General features: G+C 44.9%; 1 long non-coding RNA gene across 1 annotated transcript in view; it reads left to right on the top strand.

Annotated features, from left to right (window-relative positions):
• Window positions 1–327: 327 nt before the first annotated feature.
• LOC135973660 (uncharacterized) overlaps window positions 328–18,306 on the top strand; it is a 93,937-nt gene continuing 75,958 nt past the window's right edge. The window contains exon 1 of the long non-coding RNA XR_010590602.1: window positions 328–1,101. This is a non-coding gene — a long non-coding RNA (uncharacterized LOC135973660). The remainder of the gene's footprint in view (window positions 1,102–18,306) is intronic.

Raw genomic sequence — 18,306 nt, 5'->3', positions numbered from 1 at the left:
TATGTGGCGCATAGGCCCTGTGCTGGCTTTCTGCACAGGGGAGAGGTTTTATGCTCTAATTTGCCACCTTTGTCTGATAGTATTGTTTCTGCTCCCTGATTGGCTGATTTCCAAAACAGTTGCATAAGCATTTGGGCAGCATCCTATTTGCATGAATATTTGTATGTGAATGCATGGTGTATGTGATGGGGCTCCCACCCTAAACAAGGCCTGAAGAATTAAAATAGACCAATTAACCATACAGGCTGCACCTGGAGGAGAGCCAGAGCTAAGAAGAACTTATGGCTGATCAAGCCCAGCTGGGGCAGCTGCTGGGTTAGGCTTATAAGGACAAGAAGTTGGTAGAAAGAAGGTTGCAAGAAGGAGCTCTGTAGTCACTCCCTAGAGAGGGTAGAAGATACCTTTTGAGGAGCAGTAGGTGGTGTTGGGGGTTCTCTGTTCAGCATTCCCTTCCAGTTCCCTGATTTCCACCCCCTGCTTTGATCTTCAATCCTGTCCCAGTTTTTTCATTTACTGTCCCCAGTATTTACATGTGTGCTTTGTTCATTGGCTATTCCCCCTCAGTTATGCTATCTCCCAACAACCACAATAGGTAGAGAGGAGGGGAGTCAGCTAGGTACTAGGAGGAGAGTAAGTCCTGGACTCCTGGCTTGGACTACAGACCCTGACAAGAACCTGAGAAGGTGTGAAGTAGCCACAGAAGCACAGTGATAGCCCATCGGAGGGGGTCACAAGACAGGAGAAAAAGATATCAAATAATCCAGAGAAACAGCAACAGGATTGGACCTTGAGCACACCATGGTTGCTTGGCATGCAGTCCCTGGGTTGCAACCTAGAGTAGTGGATGGACCCAGTGGCTGCTGGGGGGACCTGGGAAAGAGGCACAGACTTGGCAGTGGATCAGAAGACTGCCTGAGACAGTATATCGAAAGTATATCGGATGTGGTTTCCCCAGAAGGGGAGGACTATTGTGAGCTGGCCAGAGATGAGTCGTGAAGAGGGAGCACCCTGAGTCCAGCAAGGGACCGTGGGTGAGCAATCAATGAGGAGACACCAGGCCAGGTGCAAGGTGATCCTCAGATGCAAGGAGGTGCCCCAGTGGTGAGTACAGTGTGTATGAGCCTGTATCTTTTTCCCTATTTGCAAATGTTCTTATGAACAAAACTTTGCTTGCACTAATGTTCACAAAAAGTAAATAAAAGGGATCTCTAATACCATCCAAGTGAACATACATTTTTATTTGAATTTTCAGCATTTACCGGGATCTAGTAAGGGCTGGGTTTTACATGCTATTGGAAGAAGGCACCTCCTGCGGCCTATGCCCCCTAACATGGTTGGGCGTTAGTTTTGCATATCTCTTAGTTCATCAAAACTTTGGGACTCATGCAGTAAAAATAATTGACACGTTTGCTAACACACCCAGAGTTCTCTTTAAAAACTATGTTTTCAATATCAGCACCAGAAAGATTTGGGTGGGATATTTTCCCTCCAAAAAATTAAACTGTACTTTTTTTGGGGGGGGGGAGGAGGGACCACACCGTACCTTCCCTTGTGATACCTAGATTTTACCTCAATCCTTCATTTCCTTCTTTAAAACTGTCAGAGTGACACCAGTTGATTACAGTCTGATTCCCCACTTTATCATTCTGTCAGAGCAGGAGGCCAAAGTGGATTACCTGTGTAGTATAGTGTATATCAGGAAATCACTACTTGCCAAGTAGATTGTGGCACTTCACTGCATGGGTTTTTCTACTTCATATTTGACATTTTTAATCTTATCTCCAAATATGAAAATGGATATTAAAAGAGCTTAGCATCACAAAGAGTGGGCCTGATCCATAACCCATTGAAGTTAATGTCAGGCTCTCCATTGACTTTGGCCTTTGAATCAGTCTCATTATGGCTGGCTCTGTCTAGATGGGCTGTGGAGGAGAAAGCAGAGGTATCCTTTTCCTTTTCTCCAGTGCGCTATCACAACCATTATGATTCTAGAAAGTAAGCAGCCAAATTACAGCTGCCTCCTGCATAGGGATATGGGAAAAGGCTCCCTGGTTTACTGAGCTAGTGGCCTGATTGCAAACGAACTGAAGTCAATGAGAGTATGTCTGTTGACTTCATTATACTCTTGATCAGGCCCTACGTGAATATTGCTTACTTCAGAATTTCACTCAACTTTCTTGTAAGGCAGTGTTGATTCTCGCCCCCCACCCCCACCCCCAGCCCCAAACTAAGTAACCATATTCAAAGTAAACAACATAAAATATTCAATACCTGCTTCAGCAGGAAAACTAACTGCACTGGCTGAAATGCAGTCAAAATGCATAGAAAAAGAGACTGTCTGAATTTTTTATATTCCGAGTCTACTCTCTATTAATTGTCAACTTTTTCCCCAGTACAATCTGTCATTAAAACGCATTCAAATATCTTGTGGGCTTTTTATTCACATCCTCTTGGTTTTTATTTCTGTATTTCCCTAATTTGCTTTAGGACTGTGTAGTCTCTGAAGGGCAGAGTTGCATTCTCAAGTGCTAAGATCTGACTGCTCAGACATCTGATTTTTTCCCCATGTTGCGTAGAATAAATATGGATATTTGGAGAAAATCTATACTTGCCTCACTTTTTAAAAAAAATCTAGCACTTTTCCAATTGTGAATAAAAAATTCTGTCACACTCCAAATGTAGGTACATTTCACAATTAGTCATTGCTATTGTATAATAAATGCCCAAGAGAAAGCATGTGGCAGTCTATTTACCTTGTAATACTTTGCACGTGTAAGTCACTGTCAAAATAGTCTGCAAAGGGGCAATATAGGATATTATTACCTAACCTGTTTCTTTATGATATAGAGAGGGACTGTTAGGTTTTTTCGTTTTCCCAAAGAAGAAAGGATAAGTCTAGGAACTCCAGCATGGGTAGACAGATATGCACTAGCTCTGCTCAGGCTAGCATGCTAAAAATAGCAGTCAGGGGTAGCATGGGCAGCGGCTTGGGCTAGCTGCCTGAGTACATACCTAGGGGATCTGGGTGCATTTATACTCAGGTGGCGAGCCCCAGCTATACTGCTATTTTTAGCATGCTAGTTTGAGCAGAGCTAGCGTGTCTGTCTACTTGCCCTGGGGAACACCCTCCTAGCTGCAGTGTAGATGACATATGCAAAGAAGGGGAGCTATTTTGCTTTTAGAAAGATCAGAAAAATCAAGTTTTATATTCTCTGAATCTGCTTTAGTTCTCCTTGGAAGAGGCAGAGATGTGGAGTGGGACACTCGTGAGGCCGAATTAAAGTGGCAGGAGTACAAGGTTATTTTAAAAGGGTGAAATCCTGGCTCCATTGAAATCAATGACAAAACTTAGTGACTTCAATAGAACACAATTTCACCCAAGAGCTTTACTTGGAAATATTAAGCATTTGAGTTACATAAAATATAGAGGGCCAGAATCTGCTATCCTTACCTATGCAGAATGGAACTTGAGTGGCGCATAGAGCTTGTGTTGACCCTCGGCATGGAGGGCTAACACAATTTCAACCTGAAGACATCTTGGCTTCTGTGTTTCCTTCAGTAACTCAGGGAAGTCAAGTAACTTGGTCAGTTTTCACCGAAAGAGGTAAGGGGAACAGAATTTCAAATCTCTCACATAGGAGTGAGAGAAAAGGGAATTTTTTTTCAATATCTCCAGCTGATTCCACAGACGGATGAAATCCTGACCCCACTGAATTCAATGGGAGTTTTGTCATTAGTTTCAATGGTGTCAGCATTTCACCCATTGTTTTCCAGGTGGTGTCTGCCATTTTCTGGCACTACTGCCCAATGTGAATTACAAAGGAGCAGCACAAGACTCATGGAGGGAAAGCAAGAGCATTCACGAACATCCTTATCAGCTGGCTGGGTGTGTTTGTTTTTACCAGAAATTTGCAATCTGGGCCTGAGTTGGTGTTCCTTTCTTAGGCAAAACTTCCATTATTTTTTAATGAGTGTTTTGATTCAGTGAAGAAATAGGAGGACTGGGCCTGTGTTTGAGGAGGCTTTTCCTCTAAAGACTAAAGCATACACTTTACAAATGTGCTAAGAGCTGGGTTTTCATTGTTGCCTTTAGGATTATGACCTTGCTGTTTTCTGAGATAATAAGACAGCAGAGATGTAAGTGTGGGAGATGCTTCACTCTCTAAGTATATCTTCTGAAAGGATTAGTATTTGTAATCCTGTAGTGCCTAAGATCCTTAGCCGTGGACCAGGACTGCATTGTGCTATAACGATGGCACAGGGAGAACACCGTGTTCTGCCCAAGGTTTTGAAAGATCAGAATAATAAATAAAGCAGCCCCTGGCCTTTGCCGCATTCTGTAATTTGAAAGGTTTTGTGTAATTTTTTATTATTGTTGAGGAAGATTTCAAAGAAATCAGGTTTGGAGCTGGTAGTAACCATGTTGCTTTTCTTCAGGAAATGCTCCATTACCATAAGCGAGTACGTGTTTTTTCCGGAATGAACAAAACATGTTGCTATCAGTATAACTGCATACTTTGCAGCCCATCTATATCATAAGAATGACAATACTGGGTCAGACCAATGGTCCATCTAGCCCAGTATCCTGTCTTCTGACAGCAGTCACTGCCAGGTGCTTCAGAGTGAATGAATAGAATAGGGCAATTACTGAGTGATCCATCCCCTGTCCTCCCGCTCCCAGCTTCTGGCAGTCAGAGGCTAGGGACTTGGGGTTGCATGCCTGGCCATCTTAATATCAGCAATGTTATTTATTTATATACCATTGTTGGAGATGTGCGCAGCACTTAATAGTAAAAATACATACTCAGAAAAAGTCCTGCGTGGCCCCATTTATAATCTAAGGGCACAAAGAGGCTCAGGACAATTTAAAACAACTGTCACAGTGGAGCCATTGATGGCTGTTTTGGAATGGTTTCCTATGAAGGATACATGCAGGATGGAGGTTGCTTTGTTTTTGTTTGTGTCTAATATACTTCTACGGTCAAAGGGTAACCACCAAGTTAATAAGGTGATATTCTAATGCTTTCAATTCCATTCACGTTTTTGTTTAAGTAAAATGTAAAATAAAATAACCTTTTGTATGCATATTAGAATTTCAGACAGTTGGATGTTTCCATGGATACATTCAAGCAACCAAAGATTTTGTATCTGTGCAGAGCACTCATTTCCCCCTCTAATAGGGGAAGGTTTTAGTCTGATAAGAAACTAGTGCTGCCAATCACTTTTTACACTATGGAAGTAATATAAATCTTGAATGTTGTGTTGTATGTAATGAGACAATTATAGCCACATGTGTCTTTATATCTTCTGTCTTAAGATAACTTTTTCATATGGTTGTGACAGCTAAAATAAACACCATTTCCATGGTGTGATGTGACTAGAGCTCCAGCAGTGTTGCAAATTCCAATGGCGGGACAAGTCAGATCTTTTTAAGTAGCCAATGTTGCTGAATTTTCCTGACCTTCCATCACAGGGCACCAGATGTGCATGCTGGGGCAATTTTATAGGCAACAGTTCCTTTTCTGTACAACAGAAGGTGCCCTGACGGTACATCAGGCACAGGTATGAATCTGAGGAAGTGTAGAAATCTTGCAGAGGTCATAAATAATTGGTTTTGTGGAAGACCTGTTGTGGCGAAGTGAGTGGCCAAGAGGGGTGTGACTTTGGAGGTGCAGTTGCCCACATTGGCCGGGGTGCAGAGAGACAGCTAATTGACACTCCCCCTCCCCCGGAAGGGGGCGAGGATGGACCAAGGGCACTGCTGGAGGGCAGTAGCTCAAAAAGGACGCCACAAGCTGGTGAGCGACGCGGGCTCAGATGCCACAACTGAGGAGCAGAGGACGGACGGGACATCACAAGCAGAGGGCACTTCCCATGGACTGAGCTAATTCCCAGAACAACCAGTGGGAGGTGCCACGGTGGTGAGTCCCAACCTTGTCACATGTGGTGGAGAATGTGGGCACTAGTGGCCCGCCCCTGATACAAGGGGCAGGGCAAGGACTGTGGGACAGTTGCCCAGAACAGAGAAAGAACAGTGATAGACAGAATGGTGGAGAATGGAGACTTGTACTGGAGGGCCTGGGTGGCTCGGCTCGCCAAGCAGCAGAGGGAGTTGCTCTGGCTGCTGCGGGGGGGTGGGCACCCAGACCAAACAGGAGATCTGGCCCCAAGGGCGAGAGGCCGGGGCTGAGATCTCAGAACTGCTTTGCCTGTAGGCAAAAGGGTCACTACAGAAAGGAGTGTCCCTTCTGGGAGGAAGCAAGGAGGCCCTACCCAGACAGGGCACCCCCTGTGAGAGTAACATTGTGTCCCCAGCTTGTTGGGCTTGTGGGGAGCAGGGACACCTAAAGAGAGAGTGCCCCTACAGGGCTCACAAGGCCCGGGCCAGCCCAGAGGGAAGGGCTAGGGCCCAAACAGACTGGTGATAGGGCCATGGCAAGGGGAAGGCGCCGAGGGTGCTTCCACTGCCACAAGGAGGGCCACATAAAGAGGCATTGGTCCTGAGGCAGAGAAGGGGAGTGTCAGAAGCCAAGGCTCAGTCTGGAACTAGCCGCCAGGAAGGGGTAGTGCAGGCTGAGGCCCCCAGAGAGAAGGGGGCTGGGGCAGAGAGGCCCCACCTTAACCGGGGAACCCACACAAGGGCCGGGAGGGCTGATGTGGGAACCCAAACGGGGGAAGTGGGAACCCACGTAGGACCAGGGATGTCTACGGTAGGGACCCAGACAATAGAAGAGGGAAGCAGATGGTTCCAGTTGGTGGAGGGCCTGTGCTTTGAAAGAGATTCCCCGAGGGCCCAGCTGCGAGGAGTACCGGGGTGATGGGGAAATTCACCCCCGCCCCCTCAGTAGCATTCTTAAGGGGGAAGGTGTGTGGTGAGGCAAGTGTCCCACCCCCATGTGAGAGGGGGCTAGAGTAGGCCAGAGAGGCTGCGCAGGCCAGCAGCCAATCAAGAAAGGGCTTACTGAGGCCAATCAGGGCCGAGATTGGAGACAGCCAATCAGAGCTCAGCTTGGCCCTATATAAAGGCTGCCCAGAAGAGCAGCAGGCAGTCTGTCCCAGGCCTTTGACAGGGGAAGATCTGTCTCCAGAGGTGGGAGACTAGCACCTGGGACAGTGCAGTGCTGGGCAGGCCTGGGGGAGCAGAAAGGAACTCCAGCTAGGTGTCTGCCAGGCTGCAGGCCCTGAGGGGAAGGGCCTAGCTGGTGCGAGGGGCCGAAGGAGAAACAGGGGACGTGGACAGACGGAGGGAGAGAAGGAGGACAGGATGTCTGCACTAGAGGGTCCCTGGGCTGGGACCCAGAGTAGTGGGCAGGCCTGGGTCCCCCCCTTCCCCCTTGCCTTACACCCGGCCGACGGGAGTGGCCGTCTTGGGCTGCACCAACCCCCTGCCAAGAGGGGTGTGACTTTGGAGGTGCAGTTGCCCACATTGGCCGGGGTGCAGAGAGACAGCTGATTGACCCCTCCCCCCCGGAAGGGGGTGAGGATGGACTAAGGGCACTGCCGGAGGGCAGTGGCTCGAAAAAGACGCTGCGAGCTGGTGAGAGCGACGCGGGCTCAGACGCCACAACTGAGGAGCAGAGGACTGACGAGACACCACCAGCAGAGGGTGCTCCCCATGGACTGAGCTAATTCCTGGAACAACCAGTAGGAGGCGCCACAGTGGTGAGTCCCAACCTTGTCACACCTGTGTTTGAGGAGGAGTGGTCATTTGGCAACACAGACTGTTCAAAGCATAAGGAACCACATTGTGGAAGGAGATGTGAAGATGAAAAGGATTCAAAGTGGGCTCTTAGGTCTTGGTCATGTCATGCTCTTACCATCTCATTTCTTGATGCTCACCTTGCTCCCATGTAATCTGTGGGCATCTGGTTCTTCCTGCCCTAAATGTAGATCACAGGTCTGAGTGAAGCACATCTCTTTTCCACTCTTTTGACCAATAAGACAAACTCTTGGTTTGGTTATGCCCTTACACTAATTCCTTTTGTAGAATAAGTTGTGTGCCATTGCACTTTCATTTAATTGTAGAAGATCTGTGGAGAACCAATTGCCTGTGGTCTCCTATCAATAGAGACAAGCATTGTATCAGGGCACATATGAGTTTCTGGATTACCATCATCCCCTTACATGTCAGCAAAGGGTATCCAAAAAGAGACCACAGCTGACTAGCAACACATAGTCATAAGAATCTGACCTGCATTGCTGGGAAAGCAAAGTTCTTGACCAACACTGTGGAAACCATGTTTTTGGAAGCATGATGGCTGCTGATGACACCATTGTATATAAAGTTTTCTTGAGGAAATTCAAAGTTAATTTGAATAGGAAATGCTGAAACACACTCTAATGACCAGAACATTTAGGGCCTGAACTTGCCTTGCAGAATTCAAAGGAAGGATTCCATTGATTTCAGTGGGAGCAGGATCAGGCCCTTAATTTTCATGAATAGATGCACTGGCCCCATTCTGTTGTCAGTGTATAGGAAAACCACAATGAGACTGTTTTTAAATTTGTAACATTTACCCTTCTCTATCCAGGCATGCCAGGCAGTTTGGAACTCCTTCGAGTTTTTTGGAAGCCAAAAAAATTGGATTTCCCCCCTGCATTTAAGAGTAACTGAATGTGAGCCCTGTAAATGAAAGGGAAAGCTTGCCTTTGGAAGCTTTTAAAAAAAAAAAAGGGGGGGGGGGGTTGGACAAACTAATGCTCAGGATTCTGTGATTCAAGCTTGGAGGGTTAGTCAGGCTGCAGTGTGATTGTGCAGTTGCTACGTTAGTCAGTGAGAATAATGGCTCTTCAATAATGTGCACTGTTGTATAGTAGTGAGGATTGTATTAGCTTTGAATTATGTCTTTATGTTACAAATTTGTGAACAGTGTAGACTCAGCTGCCTGCACAAAGCTGCTTTGCATACAGTTCTGTACAACATAACCATTTGTTTTAGGGACAGAATGCCAAATTCTGCTGCTAATAATGTACTAGCAATGCCTATCTGTGAGCTCTTGAGGGTAACTGGTCTAGTATTCACTATCAATCCTCAGAAATACTATGCCACCTGATGGTTTAGATAATGGAAAGGGCAAAAAAAGATGGGACTCATGAAAACCTAGCCACTTATATACAGCCCCTCTGAGGAACTAGTAACAGAACTTAAGTCAAGCAGACTATAAAAAGATTAAGGGGTTACACGTGATTTTGCTTTTCAGTAAAGATCATTAGTTTAAATAATCAGAAGATTAATGACTGAATTTCTTATGACCTCTTTAGTGTTCTTTTAATATATACTTTTACAAAGTATATTAACTGCATTGCATTTACACTAAATATTTTCAGATATGTAGTGAGCTTTCTAGTTAGCTTAAATTCATAGTAATTACATTCCAAAGGAATAAGTGTAGTTGTACTGTAATTACTGAATAGAACAATGCAAGTTCAATGTGATGGTATCCTTGAATGGCCAAGGACTTACTGCAGAACCCTTTATGGTATTATAGCTACCAAACTGCAGCTTGATTCAACCATGGCAGTTTGTTTCTGAACAATAAAATCTTATTTGTAGTACAAGGAGTGCCTTCAGAATTACTTATTACATGGCATATCCAATTTATATGAGCATTTGAGTTTAAAACAGGTTTCTCAGGTTGGATTTAAATGTTCAGTGCACTGGTATACTGATTTTTCAAGTTTTGTTTCACTTGCCAATAAATGGTAGGGTACTGTATATTTTGTATGAACTGAAAGACTGCATGTACCTCACTACACACCTTCTTTTAATAGGAACTCCTGTTGTCCTCTTCCACCATTTCTGACAGGTAGTGACCTTGAGATCTGCCTTGTCTTGAGGTTGACAACTTCTAACCGGAGGAGGAAGTCCATGAAAAACTGTACTCGGAGAGCAGTTATCAATGGTTTACAATTTAGCTGAAAGGGCAAATGAACTGGGGTGCCTCGGGGTCTGTCCTGGGTCCAGTTCTATTCAATAGGTTCATAAATAACTTTGATAATGATGTAGAGAGTACACTTAAAGTTTACGGACAATACCAAGCTGGGAGAGGTTGCAAACACTTAAAATGCAAAATGATCTTGACCAACTGGAGTAATGATCTGAATTAAATAGGATGAATTTCAGTAAGGACAAATGCAAAGTACTATGCTTGGGAAGGAAGAGTCAATGGCAAAATGGGAAATGACTGCCTAGGAAAGAGTACTGCAGAAAAGGATCTGGGAGTTGTAATGGATCACAAATGAAATATGGGTCAACAATGTGATACTGTTGCCAAAATAGGGAACCTCATTCTGGGATGTCTTAGCAGGAGTGTTGTAAGCAAGACGAGAAGTAATTCTTCTACTCTATTCAGCATTGACAAGGCCTCAGCTGAAGTTTGTGTCCAGTTCTGGGCATCACACTCCAGGAAAGATGTGGACGAACTGGAGAAAGTCCAGAGGAAAGCAGCAAAAATTATTAAAGATCTAGAAAACAACCTATCAGGAGAGTGGAAAAAAAATGGATTTATGTAGTCTGGAGAAGAGAAGACTGATGGGGGAACATAAGTCTTCAAGTACATAAAGGGTTGTTATAAAGAGGAGGGTGATAAATTTGTTCTTCTCAACCACTGAGGACAGGACAAGAAGTAACGTGAGCTCTAGGTTAGACATTAAGGAAAAACTTCCTAACTGTCAGGGTAGTTAAGCACTGGAACAAATTACTTAGGGAGGTAGTGGAATCTCCATCACTGGAGGTTTTTAAGAACAGGTTAGACAAATACCTGTCAGGGATGGTCTAGAGATGATAATTAGCCTTGCCTCAGAGCAGGGGACTGGACTAGATGACCTTTGAGGTCCCTTCTAATTACCCACTTCTGATTTTATGAATTTATCATTATGACCCAAGACCAGCCATGGATTACAGTGCAGTGCCCCCCCTACAGCCATTGCTAGTCCCGTGCGATGTGAGTAGGATTTCCAAAATACTGAATGCATCATGGTTGGCTTGTGTTTTTTGTGGTAGTATAGCTTCATTCTCATTTGAGTCAACATAAAAGAATGTGAGAGCAATAAGACCACAGTGATGCCTCTATTTCCTGTGTAGAGGGATCAAGGGGACATCATGAAGCATGTGGTGGTAGTGGTTTTTTTGTTTTGTTTTGTTTTTTGTTTGGGTTTTTTTTTTGAAAAGGTGGTGAAGAATTTATGGAAGTCACAGTGCAGGAATACATGAGTTAAAAGTCTACATCAATGGAAAAATACTCTCCTGCAAAACTGTCTCATTTTAGCTGTTAAAATTAGACTTAAAATAAAATAAAACTAGAATCCCACAATGTTTTAAAATTCTTATAGTAACTTTAATGAAGAATCAAGAATCTACATTAAAAGACTGTATTTTGTTCCTAGGTACTGTGACAGACCCAGACCAGTGGGGTACAGGAGTCTGGTAGAGGGCAAATATACTGGTCACTGGATGAGTAGTTTTCTGTTCCCTGAGTGACCAGAGCAGGGGCTGCACTAGAGTAATCAGGAACCTGCTAGAACCAGTTAAGGCAGGCAGGCTAATTAGGACACCTGGAGCCAATTAAGAAGAAGCTGCTAGAATCAATTAAGGCAGGCTAATCAGGGCACCTGGGTTTTAAAAAGGAGCTCACTTCAGTTTGTGGTGCAAGTGTGAGGAGCTGGGAGCAAGAGGTGCAAGGAGCTGAGAGTGAGAGGGTGTGCTGCTGGAGGACTGAGGAGCACAAGTGTTATCAGACACCAGGAGGAAGGTCCTGTGGTGAGAATAAGGAAGGTGTTTGGAGGAGGCCATGGAGAAGTAGCCCAGGGAGTTGTAGCTGTCATGCAGCTGTTACAGGAGGTACTATAGACAGCTGCAGTCCACAGGGCCCTGGGCTGGAACCCGGAGTAGAGGGCGGGCCCAGATTCCCCCCAAAGCTCCCAATTGACCTGGACTGTGGGTTCTTCCAGAGGGGAAGGTCTCTGGGCTGTTCCCCAACCGACATGGTGAATCTCTGAGGCAAGAAAATCTGCAAATAAGCGCAGGACCCACCAAGATAGAGGAGGAACTTTGTCACAGTACATATAAACACTTAAGTTTGCCTTGTAACTTTAGATCGGAGTTCTCGAACTGGGGGTTGGGACCCCTCAGGGGGTCACAAGGTTATTACATGGGGGGGGCGCAAGCTGTCAGCCTAAACCCCAAACCCCATTTTGCATCCAGCATTTATAATGGAGTTAAATATATAAAAAAGTATTTTTAATTTATATGGGGGTTCGCACTCAGAGGCTAGCTATGTGAAAGGGGTCACCAGTACAAAAGTTTGAGAACCACTGCTTTAGATCAATAAATGAAAGTAGGAGGAATAAAGCATACTTTGAAAGAATACAGCATTCCCAGAAGTGGTCTCTTAGGAAAGTAAACCCAGCCGTAAATAAAGCATGGTTGTTAGTTTTCTGATTTAGCCCATCACTTTGCATTTTTGTAGCCTCCGTGTCATGGTAATGAATGAGTCATCTCTGTCTCATTCTCTATCCAACCACTTTGCAGTACTAGGAAGTTTCAGAACAAAGACTTTCCCTGTTCAAGCATATTTAAGCTTTCATAAAAGAAAGCTTTGAACACTATCACTTCATACTAATGTTTCTGAAACCTGAATCAGAGAGTGCCTTCTAGATAACACCTACACAAGATGACATTTCCTGCAATTCTGTATGATTGGTGGGTACTAACCCATAGTGATGGTCCCAGAATAATAAGATCCATCTTGTGTCTCTGGATGTATTACAGCAACTCACCTCTGATTTGGAAGTGTTTGTTCTCAATCATTTCATACTCCCAAGATGGTGTAGATATGATCACTGTATGTCTTATTCAGTGTTTTTGTAGCAGTGTTGGTCCCAGGATACACTGCTCTACAGCCAAAATGCTTCTGAAATAAATGTAGTCAAACTTTACTAATTCTGGGTCACTGAGAACAAAAATGATGCTTAAAATTGTTGATTGGCTCTCGTTTTCAAGATATGTTATTGGGTCAGTATATATGACCCTTGACTTGGGAATGGCGGAGGATAAGTGAGTTATAAAGGGAAGGGATCTCAATTTAAACCAGAAATGACTAAAATACATCTTTGACTGCATCTATGAATAAATCTATGACTGGGTTTGGACAGTACTTGCTTTTTAGGCAAAACAGTGAATGATGCAATCTGAAGCTGGTATTGCATCATACATGATATGAATTGCATCATGTTATTCCTAGAAGTCATGGATGATGCAATCATAACGAAGCTTACATCACACTGCTGAACAAATAGCCCTATATCAGCTCTAGAAATCATACAGTGTTGCGCTCTTATTTGTCAGTGTTTGATTTTTGCAAAGGGACACATTTCTGTTTAGCCAAAGTGAGCAGAGATGCCTCGTACTTGTGTGAACAGTGCAGATAACTTCTGCTATATTTGTGGTGAAGTGACTTTTGCGTCACAAGCGCAGTATAACCACTATGGTTAAGAGAGCCTATCACCTTTATTTTGGCTGCAAAATTGGAGATCAGGACAAGAGGTGGGCCCCACACATATGCTGCAACACTTGTGCAACAAATCTTCGCCAGTGGTTGAACAGGAAAAGGAAATCTATGCCTTTTGCAGTGCCAATGATTTGGAGAGAGCCAACAGATCATACCAGCAATTGTTACTTCTGCATGGTGCCTCCAGTTGGGAAAGGTGTGTCAAAGAAGAAAAGGTGGGCTGTGCATTATCCAAACATTCTATCAGCTATACGCCCAGTACCCCACGGAGAAGGACTGCCGGTTCCTGATGCACCAGAATCATTCTCACTTGAGTCAGACGAGGAAGAAGAAGAGGATGAAACTTCTGGTCCTGAACCATCAATGTCACAGGACCCACATTTTCTCCCATCCTCCTCCTCTGAACCACACCTCATAACACAAGGTGAACTGAATGACCTTGTCAGGGATTTGGAACTACCCAAGAGTAAGGCAGAGCTGTTGGGCTCCAGACTACAGCAGTGGAATCTCCTGGCAGGTGATGTTAGGGTTTCCATGTTCCATGACCGTCAAAAGGATCTTGTCCCATTCTTCTTCATGGAAGGTGATCTTGTAGCCTGCAACAACATCAATGGTGTGATGGCAGCCCTCAACATCGTTCACGATCCAGATGAGTGGAGACTGTTCATTGATTCATCGAAGACGAGTCTTAAAGCTGTTTTACTGCATAATGGCAGTCAATTCCAGTTGGTCATGCAGTCCAAATGAAGGAAACCTATGACAACATGAAACAACTTTTGAGGTGCATAAACTATGACCAACATCAGTGGCAGCTTTGTGGCGATTTGAAGGTTGTTGCTCTCTTGCTTGGTCTGCAGACTGGATACACAAAGTACTGCTGTTTTTTTCTGCGAATGGGATAGTCGTGCAAGAGATTCCCACTACATCAAGAAAGATTGGCCACTCCGACAGTCATTGGAGCCTGGGAGGAAAAGTGTTCAGCATCCACCACTTGTTGAATCAAGGAAGATTTTGTTACCACCCTTACACATCAAGCTGGGTCTGATGAAGAACTTTGTCAAGGCCATTGACAAAACACAAGCAGCTTTCAAGTACCTCCATGGAAAATTTCCAAGGTTAAGTGAAGCTAAGATAAAGGAAGGTGTCTTGGTTGGTCCTCAGATTCATGAACTTCTTCGAGATGATGCATTTGACCATGCACTGCGTGGCAAGGAAAAGACAGTATGGAAATCCTTCCAGTTAGTGGCAATAAAGTTTCTTGGAAACAACAAGGCAGACAACTACAGGTTGTTGGTGGAAAACCTCCTCAAGGCATACAAAAGCCTTGGTTGCCACATGTCACTAAAGATACATTTTTTTGCACTCTCATCTAGATTTTTTTTTTCCACTGAACTGCGGAGCAGTGAGCGACGAGCACGGCAAGCGATTTCACCAGGACATTGCAACAATGGAGAAACGCTATCAGGGCAAATGGAGCCCATCAATGCTTGCAGACTATTGCTGGACAGTGACAAGAGATGCTCCATTTAATGAATACAAGCGACAAGCCAAGAAGCGCCGAGTAGACACTGCATAGGACTAAACTATGTACATAATAGTTTTTTGCCTTTTGTTTCATAATAAATTTTATTTATATAACCCTTTTGCTGATTTTTAAAGTGTTACATAAACAGGACAAGTGAAATATTATCATGTAAAGCAGCCATAAACACACAAATTGTAAACCTAGGTCTTTTCATGATTAAAACTCTATCTACACAATATACATAGACATAAAATGTAAAAACTTAAATATCTTAGAAACAGTAGCCAATCAGTTGTTTTAATTGTCATATTTGAATTCAGCACATCAAAATACATAATAAATAGCACATTTTATCTCTGAAGCAGACGACTTCTCAAAAATTGTAGACCAGTGATATCACAGAGACAAGGTGAGTGAGGTAACATTTTATTGAAGCAACTTCTGCTGGTGAGAGAGACAAGCTTTCGAGCTACACAGAGCTCTGCTTCAGGTCAGGTCTAAGAATGTCACAGCTAAATACAAGATTGAACAGGCAGAATATGTGCTAACTAGTTAGACTAAACTAAGTAGTTAGCACATATTCTGTCCGATCTTGTATTTAGCTGTGACACGGAGTACCTTTCCCAGACCTGAAGCAGTGCTCTGTGTAGCTTGAAAGCTTATCTCTCACCCACAGAAGTTGGTTCAGTAAAAGATATTCTCACCCAGTGTGTGTGTGTGTGGGGTTCGGTGTGTTTTTTTTTTTTTTTTTTTTTTTTTTGAGTTGATCAGTTGCCCTCTATGGGAGTACATTTCTTAATTGATATTGGATTATCCAAGGTTAATCAAATATGCTTCCACACAGTTGATAAAGATTGGTTTAAAAAGTAGGAGCCAGACAGCCAATATCTCTTCTGACCTTACGGCTGTTATCATAATAACCACCTGTCAAAATTCAAATAAATCTATGATTTTAAGGTTTAGCACAGCAAGTATTTTTTCATTTGACTGGCACTGAACTGACAACTGCAAATAAAAACTTCAGTAAAACAGCCTGGCAGATTCAGTATTGCTGTTCTACATGGAAATACTCCTATTCAACCTAATGGAAGGATGGCTATTTTGATACGTAGACATTTATATGCATGCCTGCCTGGGTGCCACATAGGACCTTTTTGCTCCAAAGCAAAACCAGGCCAAACACCATGATAGCAGGTTTCAGATGGTCGCCGTGTTAGTCTATATCAGCAAAAACAATGAGGAGTCCTTGTGGCACCTTAGACTAACAAATTTATTTGGGCATAAGCTTTCGTGGGCTATAACCCACTTCATCAGATGCATGGAGTGAAAAATATAGTAGGCAGGTATAAATATACAGCACATGAAAAGATAGGCATTGCTTTACCAAGTGAGGGGTCAGTGCTAATGAGGCCAATTCAATCAGGATGGATGTGGCCCATTCCCAACAGTTGACAAGAAGGGATGAATATCAATAGAGGGAAAACTAGTTTTTGTAGTGACCCACCACTCCCAGTCTTTATTCAGGCCTAATTTGATGGTGTCAAGTTTGCAAATTACTTCCAGTTCTGCTGTTTCTCGTTGAAGTCTGTTTTTGAAGGGGTTTTTTTTGAGGAAGAATGGCCACCTTTAAGTCTGTTATTGAGTGTCCAGGGAGATTGAAGTGCTCTCCTACTGGTTTTTCAATGTTTCAATTCTTGATGTCTGATTTGTGTCCATTTAATCTTTTGCCTAGAGACTGTCCGGTTTGGCCAATGTACATGGCAGAGGGGCATTGCTGGCACATGATGGTATATATCACATTGGCAGATGTGCAGGTGAACGAGACCCTGATGGTGTGGCTGATGTGGCTAGGTCCTATGCTGGTGTCCCTTGAATAGATATGCGGACAGAGTTGGCAATGGGGTTTGTTGCATGGATTGGTTCCTGGGTTAGTGTTTCTGTTGTGTGGTGTGTAGTTGCTGATGAGTATTTGTTTCAGGTTGGGGGGCTATCTGTGAGCAAGGACTGGCCTGTCTCCCAAGGTTTGTGAGAGTGAGGGATCGTCCTCCAGGATAGGTTGGAGATCCTTGATAATGCGCTAGAGAAGTTTTAGTTGGGGGCTGAAGGTGATGGCTGGTGGCGTTCTGTTACTTTTTTTTGTTGGTCCTGTCCAGTAGCATAGGCGTGTGCGCGGGGTGTGGTGGGTATACCCAGGCACACCCTAATGTCTGTGGGCTGGATCCAGCCCTCAGGGCTTTGGATCCGGCCTGTGGGATTTGCCCCCCATAGTGCCACAGGCCCCGCGCCGCTCTCAGAAACAGCCAGCACGGCACCACGTCCCTGGGCCCCAGGGTGGGGGGCAGAGGGCTCCGTGCGTTACTCCAGGCACCGCCCCCCGCAGCTCCCATTGGCCGGGAATGGGGAACCATGGCCAATGGGAGTTTCAGGGGAGGTATCTGGAGATGTTGCAAGGGCAGCTCGCGGAGCCCTGTGGCCTCCACCCCAGGGGCTGTGCAGGGACGTGGTGAACGGTGTGGCGAGGGGCCAGGGCAGGCAGGGAGCGCGCTGCTGCAGGTAGGCGGTGCCGGGCCGGAGCTCGAACCCCTCCTGCACCCCGCCTCCCTTCCCCAAGCCCCCTGCCGCACCCCTCCTGCACCCCAACCCCCTCCCTGAGCCCCCTGCCTGCACTCCACGCCCCCTAAGCCTCTCCCCCAAGCGCCCTGCACTCCACGCCCCCTAAGCCCCTCCCCCAAGCGCCCTGCCACACCCCGCCCCCCAACTCCCTACCCTGAGTGTCCTGCCACACCCCGCACCCCAACCCCCACCCCCAACCCCCTGCCACACCCTGCACCCCAACCCTCACCCCCCTGCCTGCACTCCACACCTCTCCTGCACCCCAACCCCCTGCCCTGAGCACCCTGCACCCCCATGGCACCAATTTAACTAGACCCATTGAGTGTCTCTGGAAGGGTAGTACTTTTGCGAGAGAGATTGCTGCCCAAGAAATGCTGACTTGGTGTTGAAGTGGGTGTTTCCATGAGGAACCACTCTTGAAAAAAGCATGATGACTGGGAAAAATGAAGCAGTATAGTGAGTAAGTGATTTCTGCTAATGCCTGTAGCTGCTGGGTATTTCAGTAACTGTATTGTGCAGTTATGAAAGCTTTTAAGACCACTTTGTTGAAAGGACACTTTGAACACTCCCCTCTAATTGGCTTTTCCAATCAATATAAATGTTAATTACAGTATTAAATATACATTCAGAATAAATGTTGCACAGTAACCTAATAGGAAA

The sequence above is a fragment of the Chrysemys picta genome, chromosome 9, assembly GCF_011386835.1.
Source record: "Chrysemys picta bellii isolate R12L10 chromosome 9, ASM1138683v2, whole genome shotgun sequence".
In the NCBI taxonomy this organism is placed as follows: domain Eukaryota; kingdom Metazoa; phylum Chordata; order Testudines; family Emydidae; genus Chrysemys; species Chrysemys picta.
The sequence above is the reverse complement of the archived record's forward strand: the minus strand, read 5'-3'. Positions and strand labels throughout refer to the sequence as shown.